At 40.2% G+C, this 26449-nt stretch overlaps 1 protein-coding gene across 2 annotated transcripts in view; it reads right to left on the reverse strand.

Moving 5' to 3' along the window:
* Positions 1-26449, reverse strand: part of nr3c1 (nuclear receptor subfamily 3, group C, member 1 (glucocorticoid receptor)) — a 64533-nt gene that overhangs the window by 29934 nt on the left and 8150 nt on the right. The window lies entirely within an intron of this gene.

Below are 26449 nucleotides of genomic sequence, written 5' to 3' on the forward strand. Positions count from 1 at the left end.
CTTGACATTTTGCTGAAATGGCGATGGGATGTGGCTTTCTGTTCTGTTTTTTTTTTTTCCCCTCCCAATTTGTAAAATGTAACCATTTTGAGTTTTTTTTTTTTTTTTTTTTTTTTTTTAAGGTTGGTGAACTGGATCCCTTTGTGATTTTTTAAATTTTTTTTATCCCTGTTTCTCTGTGATTTAGCAGATGCAGGTTGAACATGCAAGCCTCGCAGTTATTTATTTTTTTTTTTTTTAAGTTACCGTGTTTGTGAAGCATTGTGTGTTGCCCAGAAAAAGTGAAACACTTAGTGCGAGTCTGAAAAGCAGGCGGCGTCGACTGTGGGTACCCGGCCGTCGGGTCAATAGTCACTCACCACGTTGAGCAGACCGTGTTTTTTAATAATAGACAAACATATTTAACAATTTAACACATTTTAACAATAGACAAACACATTTAAATGCGCAGTAAGTCTATTTCAGATGATCAGTGTGAACCCTCTTTCTCTTAAAAGGCTTTATTTTACTGTGTCACATTGGAAAGCGGTAGCTTTAAGGGCTAAATTATTAGCCGTTACACGGCCTGAGCGCATGCTCCAAGTCTTCTTCTGTTGTTTTTCTGGGGACATTACAGCACCACACACAGGCCTGGCATATATACTGCAACGTTTGAACGAAGCTTCGAGGCACAGAATTTGCCTCAATCATTTTTTGTAATCAAATTATTCGAGTTGTTCGAGTAATCGTTTCAGCCCTAACTGGGTGTACTCGCACCATGCAGATGAAGTGTCTTGTCCAAGGACACAGGTAGCCTCAAGTGCACACATGGAATCGAATTGCAATCTATTGGATAGGAATTCAAATACTATGCCACACAGCCATCTGCTCTGCAAAGTCAAAGTACAATGCCACAAACTCCTATTAAGGTTGGTGCTATTAATAAATAACCTTAAACGTAGGATTTTTAGAACAGCAGAGCTGTGCTTGTGAGTGGTCGCTGAATACAAGTGCATCACTGAGAAAATATAATGTGGTCATTCCTTTTTTAATCTTTTGCATTATGTATTTTAACCAACAGGCATTTCTGCTATTAAGCACATTTTGGTTGCTTTATTTCAAATCCATCCTGATGCTGTACACACACACACACGCACCTTTTATTGCCCCTTCACCTTGGGCAGTGGTGTCTAAGGACATTCTTGAAATGGCCAAGAGGGTGCAGATTTTCTTTGCAAACCTCTTCTTTCTGCTCAAAGTGATGTTAATTAGTGAAATCAGCGGCTCAAGTCAACCTGTGCCCTCTTGGCCCTTTCTGGAATGTCTTTGGACACTGCACAAAGGAATTCAGAAACCTTGTTCAATGTCAAGATTACAACTACCACAAAAGAGTTGTTTAAGGGAAATACAGCAGTAATACAAAGGTGATCAGAAAGTGCCATTTGATCTGGTGCATTTAATCTCGCGCCAGCTGTGGCGAGGTGGAAGGGAAAGTAGGTCAGGAGGAGTGAATGCTTCATGGCAGCGCTCAGTGGTCTTCCTGCCCGCCTGCCACAGCACTCAGGACACAAACACATGCACACACCTACATGCTCATATATAATGTGCAATGCCAACAGGCACACAGCAAATGGATGTAGACCCACAGGAGCAAAATTATGAAAAGGTGATTTATAGCAGCTGAAAGCTTCTGCTGACAGTCAAAGTCTCTGCCCTTGGTCATAGGAACCAAGTGAGGAAGAGAGCGGGGACAGTGTGCCGCAGTAGCTGATTTTCCATTACAGATTTGTGCAGTGATATTTTCAGAATGTCGGCTAAATACTATAGCGAAACAACAGCATTTCCATTGAGCTAGGGCTGGGCAGTATATCGACATGGATTATAAAGATATATTTTACGAGGAGATATGTAGCTGGGACAATACCATAATACTAGGGATGGAGCCGATCCGATATCGGTAATGGGTTCTGATCCAGGAGCCACATCTGTGTGTTTTCGACTGAGATATCTCCATAAGTGCTGCTGGCTGGCTGCGGATTGTGTGTGTGTGTGTGTGTGTGTGTGTGTGTGTGTGTGTGTGGGGGTGGGGGGGGGGGGGGGGGGGGCGAATAGAGGGATGTCTCAATGAGACGTGGAGTAATGAGACACGCCTCCGTTCAGGAAATCCCTTCCGTAGTTTGCAGCCAGCTAGCAGGCGAACATTGAGGAGTATTGCTGCTGACCAACTTTTCATCACAACATGAAATATTTTATATTAGAAACACTGGAAAGCAAGACAGCAACATTTGATGTTTGCAAAACCATTGTACCGAGAGGTGAAAGCTCCATTGAGACCTGCAATACAGCAAATTTAATCAACCATTTGAAGAAGCACCACAAGGATTTTTTAGCTGGGGAAAGAAATAAATACCTCCAGAAGACCAAAGTGAACATTACTGACTAAGCTATTAACACCTCTGAAGTGATTTACAAAGAATCTCACGGATGTCAGCATACACAATACATGCGCGCGCATAGGGTTGGGTATCGAGAACCCGTTCCTTTTGGGTATCGTTAAGAAATGATTCGATCCTCCGACATCAATAGCCTTTTTGCTTAATGATTCCCTTATCGGTCCTTCAGAGTGGCCATTGTTTTTGGGGCATTTGTCAGGAAAATTATCATTTCACTACATTGATTACAGACCCTGCAGCGCGTCTGTAATCAACTTTTCTGCAGCGCGGTTTTGCTTTGAACCTTAAACCAATCGAAGCAGACCTTCGCAGACCGAAGCAGTGCTTCGATTTGTTCCTTCGTTGATTCATTGGTTGACTTCACTTTCTTAATTTTTCCCCACTAAAGTCCTAAAGAGCATATGTCTGTGAGTAATATTTACTTTTTTATGTTAAACTGACCTGTTGTGGGCTTCTGAAACAGTTGATAGATGTATTTTATAACTTAAAAACGGGACGGATGCTAATGCATTAGCATGTCTATGGCATTTTCAATGTTAAAGTTAGCATTAAGCTGTTCGCATGTTTGTGTGCATGTTTTCTGTATAATAATTAATGGCTCAGCGTTCGTTGTCATAAAAGAGTCAAATTGTATTTTTTTGTTTTATTCATATATTACTAATAATAGCAACAATACTAGTAATAATAATTCATAATAACTAATAATGCTACAATACAATTTTAGAGAAAGAGACAAAAAGAACCTGATGAAAAAAACACAACAGAAAAGATAAAACCATCTAACAATGAAAACAAATAAATACATCAGTTAAACCATATTTTCAATTTGTTAATTTCTTCAGAACTATCTGCCAAGCTAGTAAACTGCTGCATCCTAGTAAGAGCAGAATACTACTGGAATGAATTTGAATAAGGAAAGTTGGGTTTTTCCTCACCAAAATGGATGCTGCACTCACTGCAGTTTATTGTCTGGAATAGTCCCAGATTGCATTTCAGAGCTTCTAGAATTCAAACCAAACATTTTCGTGCATTTGGTGTTGGGTAATTTTGGGTTACAGCTTTTTTGTTTTTCACCACTTTCATCCCTGAATATGTCAATCGTGAGTCATTTTGTGTGGCTTAAAGTCACTAACTGGGACTCCTGTCTTGTTGTGAGAAAGAAACAAGAAACGTCCTCTGTTCTGTTCACAGAGCTCCAAACGCTGCGTGGCTCTCTACCGAGTCAAGTTAGAACGATAGAGTCCAGTCGGAATTAATAACTTCAAAGCAAAATGCCGTTTCAGTTGATTGCCGTTTCAATCAACTGATGCATTTATGCACAAATACGATGCGCTTTGTTTTACCAAAGTGAAGCGACAATTTGTTAGAATCAAACCATTCCTTGAACTTCTGTAGTTCCATTGTGTTCTGTAGCTCCATCGTGTCCAGAACCTAGGGCAGTCACAATTATTACAATATTCGCCAATCGCAATTATTTTTCATATTCGCGATTACCGTGAATTATTTATTTTATCCACAAAGCATAAAACGACTTAGAATCTGACGTCATTGTGCTGCAGCCTCGCTCACTCTGTTTCGCTCTTGTCTTAAGGCAGGACAACAACATGGAGGCTGAGGAGCGATCCATCCTGGCGTTTGGATAAGACGGCCGATTAAAACAGTGGCCATCTTCTTCAAAGCTCTCTAAAATGTGGAGTTTACCGAAGGAGCTGTCGGTGTGTGTGTGTCTGTGTGTGTGTGTGCGCGCGGAGTCAACAGGCTGCGAGGGAGGGGATGGGTGAGGGAGATTCCTGAATGGAGGCGCGACACGCTGCTGAGAACCATCAGTGCACACAAGACAGCGAACGTGGAGCAGAGAGAGGATTTTAACCCGAGTGAACATGTTAAAAAAACAAAACCAAAACGTGGAGCAGCCTTTTCTTCTCTCTGAACTTTCTCCCAGTGTGATTCTGCCGTTACCACCCTGTTCACACCATGTGCGCGTCGTATACTGAATTTATGAGATCATGAGATGAAATAAACGGTCAAATATCTTTAAAAACATATTTAAAAAATGAGAATATATGAATGAACGTGGAGAAGCTGTGGTGATGTTCAGATGGACAGATCACAAAAAGCAGGTGAGAACTCTGAACTTTAACAGCTGTTATTTTCCAGAGGTCTTTATTTGTTCAATCTTGAGCTTAATGTAGTGTTTAAGCACAAAACATGACTGATGAGGAGAAACAATTTCAGAAATGCAACAGAAACAACCACAAATCAGAAAAAGTTGGGACTGTATGTAAAATGAAGATGAAAATAAAAATGTTGCACTATTCCCAGTTTCGTCACTCACAGAAGCCAAACGTTCTTCCAGAGTTGTGTAATTATACTACGATAGTAGTATATAAAGAAGGGAAAAAAAGGAAAAAAAAGACAATATATTCATCAATCGCAATTATCTGTCTGACAAGTAATCGTCTCCAGAAATTCCTAATCGTGACAACCCTACCAGAACCTGCCACAAATGATCCCCATTACAAAACACAGTCGTATCATTAGCAAATAAAATACAACTCACTGACTTGGAAACCAAGCATATTTCATTAATATATCAAAGAAACAGCAAAGGACCAAGGACTGAGCCCTGGGCACCCCGCAAGTGCACCTCAAAAATTCTGAATTTATCCCACCCAAGTGAACACACCTATTGTACAAGTAGTTGACTATCCAATGTGCTACTCCTCTGATGCCATGCTTCCATATTTTATCCAGTAATACGCTATGATCAATAGTATTAAAGGCTTTCTGTAAGTCGAAAAAAACAAACAAAAAAAAAACTGTTTGTTTTCAATTGCATTTGTGATATGTTCCACAAAATCAATTACCGCCAGTGAAGTGGTATGAATTTTCCACTGGACTGTCACTGGATTTGAACAGCGGTACCACTTTAGCTATTTTCATTATAGAAGGAAATCTGCCAGTCAATGGTGACAAGTTACATATATAAGTTAAAGGTTTAATGACACAAACAATTATATTTTGTTTCAAAGACATATCAAAATTATTGTGATCATCTGATTTTTTTCCCTTTTAGTTTATGTACTACGTTAATTATGTCATATTCATCAGTTTCTCTGATAAATATTGAATATGAAAGGATGGTCCTTATTGTCCTGTTATCCCAAGAGCTCATATTGGAAGGTACAATTGTACTTGCTAATTTTTTTCCTCCACATTGGCAAAATAATCATTAAAATGATATACTATAACTTTCTTTTCTGTAACCACTGTATCAGTATTTGAGTAAAAATATGTTGGATAGTCTTGGACAACTTTTTGTTTTTATGATTTCATTTAAGAAGAGGATTATTATTATTATTGGGGAGGTGATGGTCTAGTGGTTAAGGTGTTGGGCTTGAGTCCAGAAGATCATGGGTTCAAATCCCCGCCTGACTGGAAAATCACTAAGGGCCCTTGGGCAAGGCCTTTAATCCCCTATTGCTCCCGGTGTGTAGTGAGCGCCTTGTATGGCAGCACCCTGACATTGGGGTGAATGTGAGGCATAACTGTAAAGCGCTTTGAGCATCTGATGCAGATGGAAAAGTGCTATATAAATGCAGTCCAACTGCAGTCCATTTAAGAGCTTCGATGTGCCTTTGATGTTTGATTTATTTTTTCCAACAAATGACTGTAATTTGCACGATTGCATAATATCGGTCAACTTGTTTTTATATCTCTTGTACTTACGCTCAGCCTCAATTATTCTATGCTTTAAAAATTGCTTGTATAAAAAAATTCTTTTTTTTTGCATGCGTTCAACAGTCCCTTAGTGATCCAGGGTTTGTCAGTATTTTGCTTGTGTGCAACATTTGACATCACTGGACAATGTTTATCATACGACTTGGAGATAATGGAGATAAATGATACATATGATTGGTCAATGCAACGCCAGTCTTGGTGCGATAAATCCATTCTAAGATTGGCCATAGATTCCTTATTTTTCTTTTGAAATTTGGAGTGTCAATATGATCAACTTTATCAACTAAAGAAATGTAAACAACAAAAACTGGCAGGTTATCCCTGACGTCATTAACAAGTAATCCACCTATTAAATTCCAAACAATAACGTTTGTCAATATCTTGTCAATGAGAGTCAATGTGTTCATAGTAATCCTTGTTGGGTGTGTTATTGCTGGATATAATCCCATACAGAACACAATCGAGGAATTCCGCTATATGCATGTGGCCATGAGGATTTAGAAAAACTATGTTAAAGTCTCCACAAACAAATAAAAGCTCATTGTTTTTAACTGAGCTGTACATCTCAGTCAATTTCTCCACAAAAATGTTTGTATTCGACCCGGGAACTCTGTAAATACAACTTATAATTATATTTAACTTGTAATTATGATTTATTGATTTTTCACAAATAATCTCCACACTAACAAATTCCATAACACCATCCAAAGAAAATGACATATTCGGTACAATTTCAAAGTAATGATTAGATGTGACATAAAGAACCACACCACCACCTCATTTGCTTTCCCAATTTCTGGCAAAAAAAAAAAAAAAAAAAATCATAACCCTCAAGCTGGACGGAATCAACATATGCTTCTTTTAACCACGTTTCAGTAACTGCAATAACTGAAAAATGTTTATTATCAATTTTCAAACAGTCCTGGATTTTAGAAAAATTCATAGGAAGGCTTCTGCTGATAAAATGCATAATAGAGAATGCAACATTTGTGAGGGAATATTGCTTAAATTGTTCCTCAGTAAAATAATTACAGTGATGATTTCTATTTTTAAGGAAGAAACAGTCCGGATCAATATTATCTTCAATGTTATGAAATCTGTGTTGGGTGTCATCAAAATTTTTTAAATTGAGCTCCTGTACAGGAGTAGATTTTGAAAATTCAGTTGCCATCCCAAAGAAATGTAATCCACAATCCAAAAATGCAGTTAAGTAAAGTCTAACTTCACAATGTGAACCTAAACATGGTGCAGAATTTTTCAAGATTTGTCCCTTAAAGGGTGAACATCCTTCAATTTTCAATTTCAATTTATTTTCATTTACACAGCGCCAAATCACAATAGAGCTGCCTCAAAGCACTTCACACAGGTAAGGTCTAACCTTACCAACCCCTAGAGCAACAGTGGTAAGGAAAAACTCCCTCTGAGGAAGAAACCTCAAGCAGATCAGACTCAAAGGGGTGACCCTCTGCTTGGGCCATGCTACAAAACATAAATTACAGAACCTTTCACGGACGAATATACAAGAAATGCTATTGTCGCACAGGACAGGAGGATCGCCAACACGAACACAACTCCCATCTCTGGATGGAGCTGCACCTTAAACAGAGAGAAAAAACAGAATCAGGCATCAGAAAGACAAGAAATACTGTATAATTTGTCAGCATTAAACAACAAGAAAAACAGAAATACTAAGGGTGATCGCCGGCCACTAGCCCTAAACTTCACTAAAAGACCCAGAATTTAGGTAAAGTTGAGGCCGCGGCCCGCTCCAATTACTAATAAAATGAATTAAGAGTAAAAAGCGTAAAACAAAACTGTACCAGTATGCTAGCCATATGAAAGGGAAAATAAGAGCATCTTAAGTCTGGACTTGAAAGTCTCCACAGAATCTATTTTATTGACGCAGGGAGATCATTCAACAGAACAGGGGCACGATAAGAGAAAGCTCTGTGACCCGCAGACTTCTTATTCACCTTAGGGACACAAAGTAGTCCTGCACCCTGAGAATGTAAAACCCGGGCCAGTATGTAAGGTTTAATTAGGTCAGCTAGGTAGGAGGGTGCCAGTCCATGAATAATTTTATAGGTTAGTAGCAGAACCTTAAAATCTGATCTCACTGGGACAGGAAGCCAGTGAAGGGATGCCAAAATGGGTGTAATGTGGTCGAACTTTCTGCTTCATGTCAAAAGTCTGGCTGCAGCATTCTGAACCAATTGGAGACCCCTAATGCTAGACTGCGGTAAACCAGAAAATAGAACATTGCAGTAGTCCAATCTAGAAGAGATAAATGCATGGATCAGGGTCTCAGCATCAGCCATAGACAGGATGGGACGAATCTTCGCTATATTTCGCAGGTGGAAGAAAGCAGTCCTAGTAATATTTCTAATGTGGAGGCCAAAGGACAACGAAGGATCAAAAATTACCCCAAGGTTCCTCACTTTGTCAGTGTGATGTATGACACACGAGCCAAGGCTGAGCGTTAACTGGTCAAATTGATGCCGATGTCTCACTGGACCAAGAACCATCATTTCAGTCTTATCAGAGTTTAAAAGTAGGAAGTTTCTAGACATCCAACTTCTCACTGCTGCAAGGCAATCTTCTAAGGATTTTATGTGAACAAGATTACCAGCAGTTATTGGCATGTATAACTGAGTAACATCTGCATAGCAGTGAAAGGTAATCCCAAAACGCCGCAATATGTGCCCAAGGGGTGCTATATAAATGGAGAAAAGCAGGGGGCCTAAGACAGACCCCTGTGGAACCCCAAATTTCATGTCACTAAGGTTAGAGGTAGTGTTATTGTACAAAACAGAGTGAGAACGACTGGTCAAGTATGACATCAGCCATGCAAGAGCACTCCCAGTAATCCCAAAATGATTTTCCAGCCTATCAAGTAGAATATGATGATCCACTGTATCAAATGCAGCACTGAGATCTAACAGCAACAGAACTGTAGTGGTGTCCGAATCCATTGTAAGCAGATCATTCACCACTTTAGTGAGAGCCGTCTCTGTGGAATGATATTTTCTAAAAGCAGACTGCAGTGGCTCAAAGAGATTATTCTCAGTAAGATCGTCTATGAGCTGCCGTGACACCACTTTCTCCAGAATTTTAGAGAAAAATTATAGATTTGATATCGGCCGATAGTTTGTCAATACACTAGGGTCAAGATTAGGTTTCTTAAGTAATGGTTTAATTACTGCAGATTTGAAACATTTATGAACAGATCCAGAAGTTAAAGAAAGATTAATTCAAAGCGTTCTAACTGGCTCATATTCCTTAGTTCAATTTAATCTTCCAAACTTTCTGGATGGAATAATGTAGTCACTTTGATTAACCATCTGGCTCGTTGTGCATGAGCAAGTCACAGATAGCAGGAGAGAAGAGGGACAGAACGACTAAAGCCACTTTCAGACTGGGCCTGCATAGAGTTGCATTGTGCTGCGTATCTAGTACACAGGAATGGCTGTGCAAGTTGCACACAGGGGGGAAAAAAGCTGTGTGCAGGGTGGAGCTTGGCAGGAACGCACGCAGGGGATTGAAGCTTCGCTCTATGACGCTGTTTTTACAGACTGCCTGGATACGCAGACGGATTTGATTATATATATATAAATCACTAAAATTCAATTTTTGCACATTTTTCCAAATTGAGTGCTGTGTAGTATAACCACCAGGACCCCACTGATGTGTGCAGAAATTTTGTGTTACTACACTATACACTGAAGAAATTAAACATATTTAATTTTATGCGTCCATTTCACAGACCCTTTTGCATCCCTCAGCATATTGCCACATAGGGCTGCATAAGCTCAGCGTAGTTGGTACGCTGCACTACGCAACTCTACATTGGCCCAATGTGAAAGGGGCTTAACTGAAATGTTGGTGACTTAATGGAAACAAATGCTCATGTAAATGGTGACATAGAGGCCAGCAAAATGATCATGTTGATCTTCATAAATCGAAGGATAAGTCGATACAGTAATTATCAAGACAGTCCACTGACTCTTTCCTTTTCTCTCCAGAGCATATCCACCTCTCCAGGCTCACCTCAACCCGTTCTCTACTTTCACTATCACAATGTCATCTGCAAACTTCATAGTTCATGGAGACGCCTTTCTGATCTCATCCTTCAATTTATTCATTACCTTTGCAAACAAAAAAGGGCTTAGAGCCGAGCACTGATACAACCCCACCACCACTTAGAATGCATCTGTCACTCCAACTGTGCAGCTCACTGCTAGGGCCGTATAACATTTCTCAAAACTTACAATACGATATGTATCACTGGATATCCAATACTTGATACATATCACAATATTGATACAGTTATATGCTTAATACTGCTTATAGAAATGTGAGCTAAATGCATGCATAAATTGCAGTGTATGGTGTTGGTATGTAACCCATCTTTTTAATACTTTACAGGGCTCGACAGTAACGCTTGCCTACTTGACACTGGGGAGCAGTGATGCCGGTAATGCGTTACTCTAATCTAACCACTTTTTTTTAGTAACGAGTAATCTAACGCGTTAATCTTTCCAAATCAGTAATCAGATTAAAGTTACTTCTCCAAGTCACTGTGCGTTACTATTATTTTTACATTGTGGGTCGATAGCAGCACTAAACTTGGTCCGTGACTGAACTGCCCTCTTTAAGCGAGCTGTGAGCTTTTCATCCACGGTTTTGTACAGCAGCTCGACTCGTCCAGACCTCTTAAAGCGCAGTGACAACAGCACACCTGCACTGAGCTTTACAAAGACATTTTTATGCTTTTTTTTCTCCTTTATTTAGAATTCTGAGCTGAGCCACTCCGTATCTGTTCGTTAAAAACAGCTGATCATCCGCGACGCGTCAACAACTAACACCATTTTCCACTCAAATGCACCTAAACTCTCTTTCTGAGGACCACATGATGTGAAAACCCATAAAACTTTCTTACCTGTAAATCTGGTCATATTTTCTGCATAAATAAATGTTATCCATTCTTTGTGCTGAAACGCCAAAGCAGGGGCGAATCCAGATGGAATGGGGGCAGGGATGTGCCCCCCCTCCACAACACCCCTAGATTAATGGTCCAGTTTTGAAGCCATTTTTTTTTACTACAACTACTAATACTACTTATAATAATAATAATTTCGACAAGTAAAATGTTTAGAGAGAATTTAAATGTTAGAAAAATGTTAGAAAAAATTTAATAGTTACATTTATAAACAATGTAGGTTAGAAATTGCAAGTTTTACTGTTACAGTGCTGTCAACAGTTAAATATGAGGTCAAGAAAGAGGTCTTTATTTTACTTTTTATAAAAGAAGTATTTATTTTCATTGAAGTAAAAAAAAGGTGACTATAAAGTGAGTTTTGGCAAAACAGCTATCACTGTCATGTTGAGGTGGCAGAGGGTTGTTGTCGGCAGCTGGGGAAAGTAACTAAAAAAGTAACTAGTAATCTAACTTAGTTACTTTTCCAACTGAGTAATCAGTAAAGTAACTAAGTTACTTTTTCAAGGAGTAATCAGTAATTGGATTACTTTTTCAAAGTAACTGTGCCAACACTGCTGGTGAGTGAACGGCACAATCGTTCTTCATATCATGCTTCATGCCCCTTGTTCATTATCATCTGCACATAGAATGAAATCTGGTCAAAACCCCACATATTTCAGTGACATTCCTGGGGTAGGAGAAGCGGATTCCTGATTGATTCAGGGCTCGCATTTACACCGTGTTGATGTGAAATCTGCAAGGCTGGACAGAGCATATATGATATGCACCACGTACCCCAGACCGCACAGCTCAGAGTTGGAAAAACAGTTTGCATCGTCTCTCTCTGTCTCACAGCGCAGTGATGATGTGAGTTTTACAAACATATTTTTGCTTTGTTTCTCTTTTAATCTCTGTGCATGTCCTCTGGCTGTTAGCAAGGCTAAAAACAGCAACAGACCCCACCAAGTAAAAAAAAAAAAAAAAAAGTAACAAGTGCTCTAACAGCACAATATTCCCGCTGCTAAATGCTGCATTGGTACAAGTGCTTGCTACATTCTCAGGGTTCTCGCCAGCGCAGTTGAGCATGCATGGATGGATGCATCTATGCATCCATCCATGCATGCATCCATATCTATCTATGCATGCATGGATGGATGATGAATGCATGGATACACAGATAGATAGATACTTTATTCACCATAAAAAAAAATCAATATAAAATCAAGGGGTGTATTGACATGTAACTCCCCCTACCTCATAAATTTAACTTTCTTAAAGCATTCTTAAATGAAATGACATTATTATAATTCACAATATTTGTCTAATGAGTTCCAGATTTTTACAATCCTATTAGCCCAAAAATGTTTTTATGAATATCAGTTCTACTATAAAATTGGAACAAATTGTGTTCATGACCTCTGCTACTTCTGTAAGGTTTTATACAATTGTTGCTGTTTAGTGTAATGAGACCATTCAGCACCTTAAAATACAATAACAGGTCTGCTTTAGTGCGTCTGCATTGCAAGGATTCCAACTTCAAAAGTCTAAGTCTATCTGGGTAAGAAAACCCTGTACAAACATTTAATCTACGAGTGAAATACCGCTGGACTGCTTCAATGTTGTCTACATTTGTTTTCAGCCTAGGTGACCATACACAATTAGAAGTTTCCAGGATAGGCCGAACATAACTTTTAGGGATGTGAATCAATCAATCAATCAATCAATTTTTTTATATAGCGCCAAATCACAACAAACAGTTGCCCCAAGGCGCTTTATATTGTAAGGCAAGGCCATACAATAATTATGTAAAACCCCAACGGTCAAAACGACCCCCTGTGAGCAAGCACTTGGCTACAGTGGGAAGGAAAAACTCCCTTTTAACAGGAAGAAACCTCCAGCAGAACCAGGCTCAGGGAGGGGCAGTCTTCTGCTGGGACTGGTTGGGGCTGAGGGAGAGAACCAGGAAAAAGACATGCTGTGGAGGGGAGCAGAGATCGATCACTAATGATTAAATGCAGAGTGGTGCATACAGAGCAAAAAGAGAAAGAAACAGTGCATCATGGGAACCCCCCAGCAGTCTACGTCTATAGCAGCATAACTAAGGGATGGTTCAGGGTCACCTGATCCAGCCCTAACTATAAGCTTTAGCAAAAAGGAAAGTTTTAAGCCTAATCTTAAAAGTAGAGAGGGTGTCTGTCTCCCTGATCTGAATTGGGAGCTGGTTCCACAGGAGAGGAGCCTGAAAGCTGAAGGCTCTGCCTCCTATTCTACTCTTACAAACCCTAGGAACTACAAGTAAGCCTGCAGTCTGAGAGCGAAGCGCTCTATTGGGGTGATATGGTACTACGAGGTCCCTTAAGATAAGATGGGACCTGATTATTCAAAACCTTATAAGTAAGAAGAAGAATTTTAAATTCTATTCTAGAATTAACAGGAAGCCAATGAAGAGAGGCCAATATGGGTGAGATATGCTCTCTCCTTCTAGTCCCCGTCAGTACTCTAGCTGCAGCATTTTGAATTAACTGAAGGCTTTTTAGGGAACTTTTAGGACAACCTGATAATAATGAATTACAATAGTCCAGCCTAGAGGAAATAAATGCATGAATTAGTTTTTCAGCATCACTCTGAGACAAGACCTTTCTGATTTTAGAGATATTGCGTAAATGCAAAAAAGCAGTCCTACATATTTGTTTAATATGCGCTTTGAATGACATATCCTGATCAAAAATGACTCCAAGATTTCTCACAGTATTACTAGAGGTCAGGGTAATGCCATCCAGAGTAAGGATCTGGTTAGACACCATGTTTCTAAGATTTGTGGGGCCAAGTACAATAACTTCAGTTTTATCTGAGTTTAAAAGCAGGAAATTAGAGGTCATCCATGTCTTTATGTCTGTAAGACAATCCTGCAGTTTAGCTAATTGGTGTGTGTCCTCTGGCTTCATGGATAGATAAAGCTGGGTATCATCTGCGTAACAATGAAAATTTAAGCAATACCGTCTAATAATACTGCCTAAGGGAAGCATGTATAAAGTAAATAAAATTGGTCCTAGCACAGAACCTTGTGGAACTCCATAATTAACTTTAGTCTGTGAAGAAGATTCCCCATTTACATGAACAAATTGTAATCTATTAGACAAATATGATTCAAACCACCGCAGCGCAGTGCCTTTAATACCTATGGCATGCTCTAATCTCTGTAATAAAATTTTATGGTCAACAGTATCAAAAGCAGCACTGAGGTCTAACAGAACAAGCACAGAGATGAGTCCACTGTCCGAGGCCATAAGAAGATCATTTGTAACCTTCACTAATGCTGTTTCTGTACTATGATGAATTCTAAAACCTGACTGAAACTCTTCAAATAGACCATTCCTCTGCAGATGATCAGTTAGCTGTTTTACAACTACCCTTTCAAGAATTTTTGAGAGAAAAGGAAGGTTGGAGATTGGCCTATAATTAGCTAAGATAGCTGGGTCAAGTGATGGCTTTTTAAGTAATGGTTTAATTACTGCCACCTTAAAAGCCTGTGGTACATAGCCAACTAACAAAGATAGATTGATCATATTTAAGATCGAAGCATTAAATAATGGTAGGGCTTCCTTGAGCAGCCTGGTAGGAATGGGGTCTAATAAACATGTTGATGGTTTGGATGAAGTAACTAATGAGAATAACTCAGACAGAACAATCGGAGAGAAAGAGTCTAACCAAATACCGGCATCACTGAAAGCAGCCAAAGATAACGATACGTCTTTGGGATGGTTATGAGTAATTTTTTCTCTAATAGTTAAAATTTTGTTAGCAAAGAAAGTCATGAAGTCATTACTAGTTAAAGTTAATGGAATACTCAGCTCAATAGAGCTCTGACTCTTTGTCAGCCTGGCTACAGTGCTGAAAAGAAACCTGGGGTTGTTCTTATTTTCTTCAATTAGTGATGAGTAGAAAGATGTCCTAGCTTTACGGAGGGCTTTTTTATAGAGCAACAGACTCTTTTTCCAGGCTAAGTGAAGATCTTCTAAATTAGTGAGACGCCATTTCCTCTCCAACTTACGGGTTATCTGCTTTAAGCTACGAGTTTGTGAGTTATACCACGGAGTCAGACACTTCTGATTTAAAGCTCTCTTTTTCAGAGGAGCTACAGCATCCAAAGTTGTCTTCAATGAGGATGTAAAACTATTGACGAGATACTCTATCTCCCTTACAGAGTTTAGGTAGCTACTCTGCACTGTGTTGGTATATGGCATTAGAGAACATAAAGAAGGAATCATATCCTTAAACCTAGTTACAGCGCTTTCTGAAAGACTTCTAGTGTAATGAAACTTATTCCCCACTGCTGGGTAGTCCATCAGAGTAAATGTAAATGTTATTAAGAAATGATCAGACAGAAGGGAGTTTTCAGGGAATACTGTTAAGTCTTCTATTTCCATACCATAAGTCAGAACAAGATCTAAGATATGATTAAAGTGGTGGGTGGACTCATTTACTTTTTGAGCAAAGCCAATAGAGTCTAATAATAGATTAAATGCAGTGTTGAGGCTGTCATTCTCAGCATCTGTGTGGATGTTAAAATCGCCCACTATAATTATCTTATCTGAGCTAAGCACTAAGTCAGACAAAAGGTCTGAAAATTCACAGAGAAACTCACAGTAACGACCAGGTGGACGATAGATAATAACAAATAAAACTGGTTTTTGGGACTTCCAATTTGGATGGACAAGACTAAGAGACAAGCTTTCAAATGAATTAAAGCTCTGTCTGGGTTTTGGATTAATTAATAAGCTGGAATGGAAGATTGCTGCTAATCCTCCACCCCGGCCCGTGCTACGAGCATTCTGACAGTTAGTGTGACTCGGGGGTGTTGACTCATTTAAACTAACATATTCATCCTGCTGTAACCAGGTTTCTGTTAGGCAGAATAAATCAATATGTTGATCAATTATTATATCATTTACCAACAGGGACTTAGAAGAGAGAGACCTAATGTTTAATAGACCACATTTAACTGTTTTAGTCTGTGGTGCAGTTGAAGGTGCTATATTATTTTTTCTTTTTGAATTTTTATGCTTAAATAGATTTTTGCTGGTTATTGGTAGTCTGGGAGCAGGCACCGTCTCTACGGGGATGGGGTAATGAGGGGATGGCAGTGGGAGAGAAGCTGCAGAGAGGTGTGTAAGACTACAACTCTGCTTCCTGGTCCCAACCCTGGATAGTCACGGTTTGGAGGATTTAAGAAAATTGGCCAGATTTCTAGAAATGAGAGCTGCTCCATCCAAAGTGGGATGGATGCCGTCTCTCCTAACAAGACCAGGTTTTCCCCAGAAGCTTTGCCAATTATCTATGAAGCCCACCTCATTTTTTGGACACCACTCAGACAGCCAGCAATTCAAGGAGAACATGCGGCTAAACATGTCACTCCCGGTCCGATTGGGGAGGGGCCCAGAGAAAACTACAGAGTCCGACATTGTTTTTGCAAAGTTACACACCGATTTAATGTTAATTTTAGTGACCTCCGATTGGCGTAACCGGGTGTCATTACTGCCGACGTGAATTACAATCTTACCAAATTTACGCTTAGCCTTAGCCAGCAGTTTCAAATTTCCTTCAATGTCGCCTGCTCTGGCCCCCGGAAGACAATTGACTATGGTTGCTGGTGTCGCTAACTTCACATTTCTCAAAACAGAGTCGCCAATAACCAGAGTTTGATCCTCGGCGGGTGTGTCGTCGAGTGGGAAAAAACGATTAGAAATGTGAACGGGTTGGCGGTGTACACGGGGCTTCTGTTTAGGGCTACGCTTCCTCCTCACAGTCACCCAGTCGGCCTGCTTTCCCGGCTGCTCGGGATCTGCCAGGGGGGAACTAACGGCGGCTAAGCTACCTTGGTCCGCACCGACTACAGGGGCCTTGCTAGCTGTAGAATTTTCCACGGTGCGGAGCCGAGTCTCCAATTCGCCCAGCCTGGCCTCCAAAGCTACGAATAAGCTACACTTATTACAAGTACCATTACTGCTAAAGGAGGCCGAGGAATAACTAAACATTTCACACCCAGAGCAGAAAAGTGCGGGAGAGACAGGAGAAGCCACCATGCTAAATCGGCTAAGAGCTAGTAGCTACGCTAAGCTAGCGGATTCCTAAAAACACGCAAAGTGAATAATGTGTAAATAATTTAGAGGTGATTCAGCAGAAGGAGTGCTTTAGTTAAGGCACGTAAAGATTACACTGGGAAACAAATCGTAATCTAGATAACTAGATCAATCTAACTGCGCAGATTAAACAGCTAACAGATACAGAAAAACACCGCTGTGCTCCGGAACAGGAAGTGATACAATACCGCAGTGAGAGCCAACCACCAGTAGAGGCAAGCAAGAGATTTGCATGAATTGGAGTCAGGCACATACATCACAGGTGTGATGTATCATACAACAACTCATGATTCAATTCGATTCCGATTCTTGGGGTGACGATTCGATTCAGAATCGATTTTCGATTCAAAGAGCTCTGAGAAATAATTATATTACTTAAAAAATGTTTATGTTTAAGAAAATGCAGCTTTACAAGGTTGATCAAGTGATTGTAGATGTAAATGTACTTATCTGCTTTGCTCGTTCGGAGTTGGCTGGCAGTTTAGCGAAGCGCTGGTCAGTAGTCGGCAGAGACCGCTGCTCTGCTCCGTTTAGCTCCGGGTGATGGCATAGCATGTGGGCTTGCGGATTTCCAGTGTTTCCGAAGTACTTGACTTTCATTTTGCAGATTTTGCACACTGCATAAGTCATGTCAAGCTCCTTCTTATGCAGCAAATAATAAAATCCAAAATGCGCCCAAACATTTGCCTTCAGCAAAGATGGTTCTGGCTGAATTAGCTCTTCGTCCGCCATGCTAAGCTTCAGCCACTGAACTCTGCAGCTCACAAGTGTTTGAAGCACGCCGGACCGCTGTAGTACGGAAGCCGTTGCCTGACAAACAGTACACGCAGCGAGTAAGCAAGAAAATGTTTTAAAAAATGGTTTTTAAAAATCGATTCTTGGACATTTTTGATCTATTCAGAATCGTAATAAATACGAATCACAATTCGGATGTGAATCGATTTTTTCCAACACCCCTAATAACTTTTGTACAAAGATACATAAAACATATAACTGTGCCGCTTGAATGTGTTAAAAATATTTCTAATTACAAAATGAGCTTTTTGAATAATAGAATAATAGCATAATGGGTCCCTAAGCTGTCATTTTTGATCCCCTATGCTATGATTTAAGCACATATGCTATTTAACAACACAGGGGGCTTTGTTTTAAAGGACATGTCGCACATTATTTAACGTCACAGTTAGCAACACAAAGTGGCCATCAAAATGCAGGAAATAGTGTTTTAAAGGGTTATAAATTTCAATATTTTCTTAGGGGGAGGCCCCCAACCCTTCTGCAATACTCATGCCTGCAACGCTCATCGTGCGGCTATGCCACTCTAAGTTCCCCACTATGCTGTGAAAAAATCCTGGTGAGAACCCTGATTCTGATAATATTTCAAGGTATGTGATAGCTGATTTCAGAATGCAGACACCAACTCATGAAACTGGCAGCATCTAGGTTTGTTAATCAAGGGCCGTAAGTTTGCCAAAATGTGTCAATCTTGTACAATATTACAGTATGATTATTACCAACCTATAACAAGGACTTGTACCAAGTTTCATGAAATTCCTCCTAAAAGTGTGAGAGGAGTTGATTTCAGAATGCAGGCATCCACTCATGAAACTGACAAAGTCAAGATTTGTAAATCAAGGGCCATAATTCTGGTACAATGGGTCCAACTGGAATGATATGATAATAAGCGTATTACCAACTGATAACAAGGACTTGTACCAAGTTTCACAAAATTCCTCCTAAAAGTGTGAGAGGAGTTGATTTCAGAACGCTTATGCTCTTTTTGGGACAGACAGACAGATCACCGCGACATAATCCCCCATTCAGGCCTTTGGGGGATAAAAACCACACACTTTGCTTTTTTCCCCCCATATACACCCAAAGTCTGTTTCTGCAGATGGCATGAGATACACACACAGATAAAACCTTCCTACCGGTCAATCAGGGAGCACATTCCACATAAGTCAAGAATTTTATCTGTGTGTGGGTTTTCTTCCTGCTCACAGACTGACTACCTGTGACATGGGTGTAGACAGCACAATGAGGTGTGGAATAGCCCTCCAAATCCCTCAGAGAGTAAAGGTACACTTCTGAAGAGATTTTGCACATACTACTACTACTACAACAAATATTTTTTAACAACTAAAACATTCAAACAGTATTACACCAAGTGTCCTAGTTTTACTCCAACACGTCTGTGCAAAGTGGAATTGAGAAACAATACATACAGCATTGAGTTGCATTTTTTAAAGGTGATTCCTCCCTAAAGTATGGCAACGCTGTTAACTTGTGAAGTATGCACATTTGATTGATTGTTAATGTGTGTGTGATATGTTTCTGTGCAAGTGCAATATCTAAGAAAATATAAGCATCAGATTGACAGGGTTCTCAGCAGGATTTTTTTTCTCAGTGCAATGGGATGGAAAAATCACCTTAAGAAGCCGGGGGTTCTGGGATTGCTTAGGCTTTGACCCCGCTCAAAATTTGGCTTTATGAGCTTATAAAGGGCCTTCTTTGGCATTTTTTTTTTAAAACTTCAAAATGTAGAGTAATCAGAAATTAATCTTGACATAAAAAAAAAAAAAAAATTGTAAGGATTTTCTATAGTAAAGTGCCATGTATAAATTAGCTCCTGTGCAGTAACACACATTTCTACATTCTTTCATGTTTTGGTCTGATGCCTCTTTCTTTTGGCTTTAAAGTAAGTTTGTCACAAAGATAAAAAACAAAAACGATGGCTTTACTTAAAATTTGGCCCTCAAAAATGCAGGCAACAGTGTTTCAGAGGGATATAAATGTAAAATGTTACTTTGGTCCTGGCCTCCCCTATAATACTCGTGCCTGGAGTGCTGCTGTGCTCATACTGGAGCACTGAGACACCAGGATAAGTTCTTCCTGACGGAACGGATTTTGGGGGAAAACGGCTTTTTTCAGATGAGGTTGTAGTTTGTCTGTTTTACAACATTTGGAAAGAAGCGTCATTTGATTTAAAACGGCGATTTGCTGTGAAGTTACTGATTGCGGAATGATCCGTCTTTCCACCTCAGCAGAGAGCCACAGCAAATCCCGCAACGTACACAGACACGGAGTCGAGGATATTATCATAATTATTGTTATTTTCACAAGGGACTCTAACTTTAGTTTAGGAACCAGAGAAGTGGGAGATGTTAATGTTCCAGTCCATGACAGAGAACCGCGTCGTTAGCTGCTCCACAAAAAAGACACGTTAATGACGAACGAATAAAAACTGTCCATGTGAAGCAGGGGACGATTCTTGCAGAAAGAGAGTCCCATTTAGAGACTTTAATCAGCAGAAGAGACAGAAAAGGCTTTGGTACAGGCTGATGAATAAATTGTGGATGCACTGCTTCTACATCAGAACCAGCAGCTCCACAATCAACAGAGAAATGATTATTTTCCCGTTACACATCCTCAAAAACAATGCAACGGCCCAAATGCAGTGTCATTTTTTATTATAACAGTGTAACAGACCGTCATGCTGTAATAATGCTGGTGAGAACCTCGGGGGATGACCCCAGACCCTACTACAATGCTCATGCCTGCAACGCTTGTCATGCGTCTATGCTCCACTAAGTTATCACCTATGCTGTGATAAAATCCTGGTGAGAATCCTGGTTGTCATTCCAATCTTTCTGGCGGAACCTCTGGACTGGCATGAGCAGGAAGAATGGTAAGGTGAAAACACTAAGTGATTGACAGCTAAGATAGATAGCGATACAGACTTTATTTGCCATTTGTACTCTCACGCAAGGTGTGGGTACATCGGAATTTTTTTTCAGAACTCACAACTAAATAAATATAAAAGTATAACGGTATAACAGTATAAAAAGGATGATTTCTTACCCAGTGCACCTTTAAAAAAAAAAAAAAACAATTATATACATCTTACAAAGTACCAGGTTAATGGAGATTGTGAACAGCAATCTCCATTAACCTGGCAGTGTCAATGGCGGTGGTCAATTCAATTTCCATTTATTTAGTTTATATAGCACCAAATCACAACAAAGCTGCCTCAAAGCGCTTTACACAAGTCTAACCTCACCAACCCCTAGAGCAAGCACACAGGTGACAGTGGTAAGGAAAAACTCCCTCTGATGAATTGAGGAAGAAACCTCAAGCAGACCATACCCACTGTTTAGTCAATTGATGGAAGTTCTGTCCTGATAATTTTTTCAGCTGTTTTAACGACTCTCTGAAGAGTCTTCCACTCTGCCTGAGTTGCGGTATCATACCACACAGAGATGTCAGTGGTGTGAATAATCTCCACCAGGCATTTGTAGGCTTGTGTGAGGGGATGGCAGCTCAGCCCAGCCCAGCCCCCCCCCCCCCCCCCCCCCAAAAAAAAAAATTGATCCACCATGTCTTCATTGCGCAAGCGTCATTTGGGACCACAGCAGCTCATCTGAGGCTGATTCTCTTCACCCAAAGCGGTCAAAGGGAATAATGTGATTATTAACCATCAGATGATAAAGTAAAACCTCTTAAAGCATTCTAAAGTCAGTTTTAAGCAGAAACAAGGCTGTTTTAAGCAGAAACGAGGTGACAATCGGCAAGTCGTTACTGACGCTCTGAAATGACGTAGGCGCCACAGCACGTCAGACTCAGACGTGCTGCTGTGCGCTCTGATCGCTCCCCCATCTTTTATTCTGAAATAATGCTGAATTTATGTGGAAATGATTGTTGTACAAAAGCTTCGGATATCTGTCGCTGAGAAAGATGATGACTGGGGTGCAGTTTTAAGCAGACACGAGGTGACGCCCAGAAATGATGCTGCTGACCTCTGAAATGACGCATGCACAGTGAAGGCACGGCAGACTGATTTTGTATTTTTGTGATGCACGAAATGTCAGGCTGCCGCTCCGTCCGCTCGCACACCCGCATTTGCTCCCGACAGCAGACACTTTCCTCTACCATATCCATGTTCTCACGGCTCACAGGAACACCTAAAATGTCAACCCCAAATAATATGTCCACAATAATCTTGAAATGGTCAGGAACTTGTAAAAATATCAGTGCAATACGTAGTAAACATGGCAGTGGTTTTTTCTGTTGTTTTTGGCGATCTTTTTCAAAACTTTTGCCGTTTATTTCCTATTCTTTCATGAAAATAACGTAACTAAACTGAGATGAATGCAATGCCAGGCACTCGAAAACGGCAAAAACCCGAAGGTAATGACGGTGGTCCGTAAGTAGTAGCTACACTATTGCGGCTCCAGAAAAATAACAAAGGCAGTAAACAGACGCTAGAATTGAAAATGTTATAATTATAGTGTTATAAACAGCAGCAACAAAAATCAAAGCCTCCCTTACCATTCCATATTCTGCAGCCTTTCAAAATCCATCAGAATTGGCACGTCTCTTGCCTCTGCTTCGGCTCTGCCATAAACACCGTTGGCATTATTTTCGCTGCCAGAATGCTCCTGGTTTGAATGTTCGTCTGAAAGATACGGCTCGAATCTGTAGGATCTAATCAGTGCTGCAACATCCTCAGGATCCGAGTCAGTCTCGATTTCCTCACAGAAATAATCCACACTTGAAGAGAAGTCAGAAAAGTTCTCGATCTCGTCACTGTCCATGCTGAGGTCTATCTGTTCCTGTTGTCAATCTAACAGACAAAGATGGGACTCTACACGTTGTGACGTCACGGCATCACGTGACCGCCGATGGAACGCTGCCAGCACGCTTTCCAAGAAACACACTCCAGCTCCAGCTTGAAGCCTTTTTCAAATACCAATGGAAGGCATTTCCTGCAACTTCATCTTTACATCTTATCTAAAATTCCAAACTAAGGCATTGTTCACACAGAAACAGGTGCAATCTTTTTCTTGTTCAAAAAGTGTTCCATAAACAGTGAACCGTTTTAACAAACATCCACTGAAAATGCGGTAGGATCTCGTATGCCAGGCCTGTATATGGCAATGTAACGCTTATACAAAAAAACAGAAGACGTGACGCATGTGTATAACTGGTGGAAGGAGCTAATCAATGTAGCAGTAGAGGCAGGAACTTTACAAAGGGGCACAGTGAGTAAAATAAAGCCTTTTAAGAGAAAGAGCTGCCTGTTGTTATTGACTCCGGCTATCAAACAGCGAGACAGACACTAACGAGACTTCTTGCGTGTTTAAAGCAACACAGTGTGATCGTGTATGTTGAAAAACACACTGCACTGTGGGTTGGTCCACTGGCTGCTCTCCACCTCGCAGATGAAGTGAAAGGATGCACACTTTAAGTGAATCAAGTTAAACTGTTCAAAATTGCAATATCAGTAAAGGAAATTGCTAAATTTGCAGTTTGCCAAACTGTAATTTTTTCCGACATGAAATTACTTTGTAAGGATTTAAGCATCTGTGAGATTTCAGGTATCTCCTCTCCTGATTTATAATGTCAAGCCTGATTGCTTCTGAGATGTCTGCCAGTTACTAATTGGTGTCATTGTGCAGAAATGAGCAAAATTCTGTCTCCCATCAACCATGCTGCAGTGTTACTGGCGGAGGGCAGAAGGAGCCAGCGGTAGCCAGAGGACACAAGTGCTGTGCACCAAGACTGTAGACTGCATGCTGAAAGGCTATAAAATCAATTTACTGTACAGCTTCTTTCCGTCTGCAGTTAGACTTGTAAATAATGACAGAGACCCCCACTTACCCTGCCGACCCCCCCATGCCCACTCCCACAAAGTACAGATTGATCATCCCTGCACTGAAAGGCACAGTACACCTGTATGCCTTGCACAGCCTCTTTCCACTGTTATATTTGACAGTAAACATAGTTTGCCCATTTTGTCTATTTGACTCCTTAACTTCAAACACAAGTATTTTTCCTTTTATTTTTATTGCTGTTTATGCACCAATGACACCAGATCAAATTCCTTGGATGTGAGAACTTACTTAGCAATAGATTAAACTCTGATTCTGATTTTAAAGTGTGACAGATCCTCCACGGTAAATAAATAAGCTCTGCTTTGTGCACATATGTAACACTCAGCTGCACTCTCTGCAAAACTGACTTGGTAGTGAGAATGACACTCATCTAAGATGGATTTTATACCAGCACAAATGCCCTGGTGGTCTGCAATATTGTTTGTCTGAGGCTGGCGTGCCCAACCAGTTAATCGATCGCGGGCTGAGTTCCAGTTGATCTCATGAAAAATAAAATAAAAAAAAATAAAAAAAATCCTTGAGAGGATTTAGTGCTGCTATAACAGACTAATGCAGCAAGTGGTAGCAATGCATCAACAAGGATGCCGGCTGCAGTTAAACGTGAGAGAAGAAGAAGAGCTCTTCTTCCATGGTGGATAATAAAGGAAAAATTAAAATTTTCATTCTGGATTATTTTTTCATTTATTCGAATGGCAAATCCATCTGTCTTATCTGCAATGTAAATGTGGCTTTACTGAAGAAAGGGAATTTGGAACGGCATTTCAGACAATTCACAAGAAATACAATGCTAACTTCTAATGCTAACCTGGCTAAATCTACTCTGCTTGCCCAAAAAGCTCAGGAATTGAAAACTCGGCAAGCATGAAGAGTGATGAATGTGGCGAACAAGATTGCAGTGTTCTGTTCGGGCCAGGAGTATGAGAACACATTTATTCTGTTCGCAGTTGGAGGAGACACACAGCTGTTGCACAAAGCCATTAGGTGGCTCAACACAGGTAAATTTCTGGAACGTTCAAACCATGTTCAACCTCCAAAATATGCACAGCTTTTGGATTTGAAAGCAACTTTAAAAGAAAATTACATGTGCTATCAAGCAGGTTGCAAAAGTGCGACTTGCAGAGCTTTCCACACTTGGACACAGAACTTAAGCAGCAGGACACAGACTGGGCGGAGCCTGAGAGTGCACGTTATGATGATCATGTGCAGAGCATCTTGACAGAATTTGACAGGCACTTTACTGACTTTGCATCTAAAGAGCCTGTTGTCAGTTTTTTGTTTTCCATTTAGGGTAAATGTAGATGTGGACTGTATATCGTCCAAAGTGGCATCACTCACTTCAACCTGAATCATCACACTGAAAAATGACATTGAGCTCAAATCCAGAGTAACACCTGACAAAAATGTCCAAATCTGGAATCTAATGCAGACAGAGAGTGCATGAGTGCCTGCTTACAGCGGCACTCAGCACCTCCTGTTTGGCCTATGAGAGACCCGCTTCCTCCTCTTGGCGTGAGAAGTCCCACTAAGGTAGTGAACAACTTTTTCAACTTGAGGCCAGTCCTTGGCCTACGTGGGTTTATTCTTTTCCACGATGCACATTTACTTCAATGATGCATTATTATTGTTAAAACCTGCCAAAAAAATTCTATTTCATTTTATTTTCATTTATACAGCGCCAATCACAACAAAGTTGCCTCATGGTGCTTTACACAATTAAGGTCTAACCTTACCAATCCCCAGAGCAAGCACACAGGCGACAGTGGTAAGGAAAAACTCCCTCTGAGGAAGAAACCTCAAGCAAACCAGACTCAAAGTAGTGACCCTCTGCTTGGGCCATGCTACTGACACAAATTATAAGAGTTCATAATACAAAATCCTGGAAATGTTGCTGGTGCACAGGACATCAGGTTTTCCAAGCAGACATCACAACAAAAACTGTTATTATATTGGTGCACTTGTATATTGTGGCTACGCTATGGTGTTTGATATGGCTTGGTAGATCTCGATACACTGTCAACTTTAAAAGTAGATCTTGGTTCAAAAAAGGTTGGGCACCTCTGGTCTGAGGTCACAGGCCCCTGCAGATTTAAAATCTTCAGACAGAGGAATCTCATAGCTGTAAAATCAATATAGTTAACTAACAGCAATGTTCTGCTTTAAAAAATCAGGAGTAACATTACTTTTGGACTTACTAACATCAGATCATTGTCCACCAAATTACCTGCAACTGCACTGAACTATAAATTCCAACAATCATCTTTGCAATGAATGTGTAATTACTGCTAAATATTCTCATATTCTCTATTTTTAATATGTTTCCATTAAATGCATTTTCAATTTGCATTCATGTTGTAGCACACACAACAACAAAAGCTTATTCATGTCTGAAAGTGAGAGCAGTGTGTCAGCCACTGATCATTAAGAATTTTTTCCTCTACAGCCCCTTTCAATTCAGGCCTGTGTAGAGTTGCATTGTGCTGCGCA

This window comes from Thalassophryne amazonica, chromosome 11 (assembly GCF_902500255.1).
Source record: "Thalassophryne amazonica chromosome 11, fThaAma1.1, whole genome shotgun sequence".
Classification (NCBI taxonomy): domain Eukaryota; kingdom Metazoa; phylum Chordata; class Actinopteri; order Batrachoidiformes; family Batrachoididae; genus Thalassophryne; species Thalassophryne amazonica.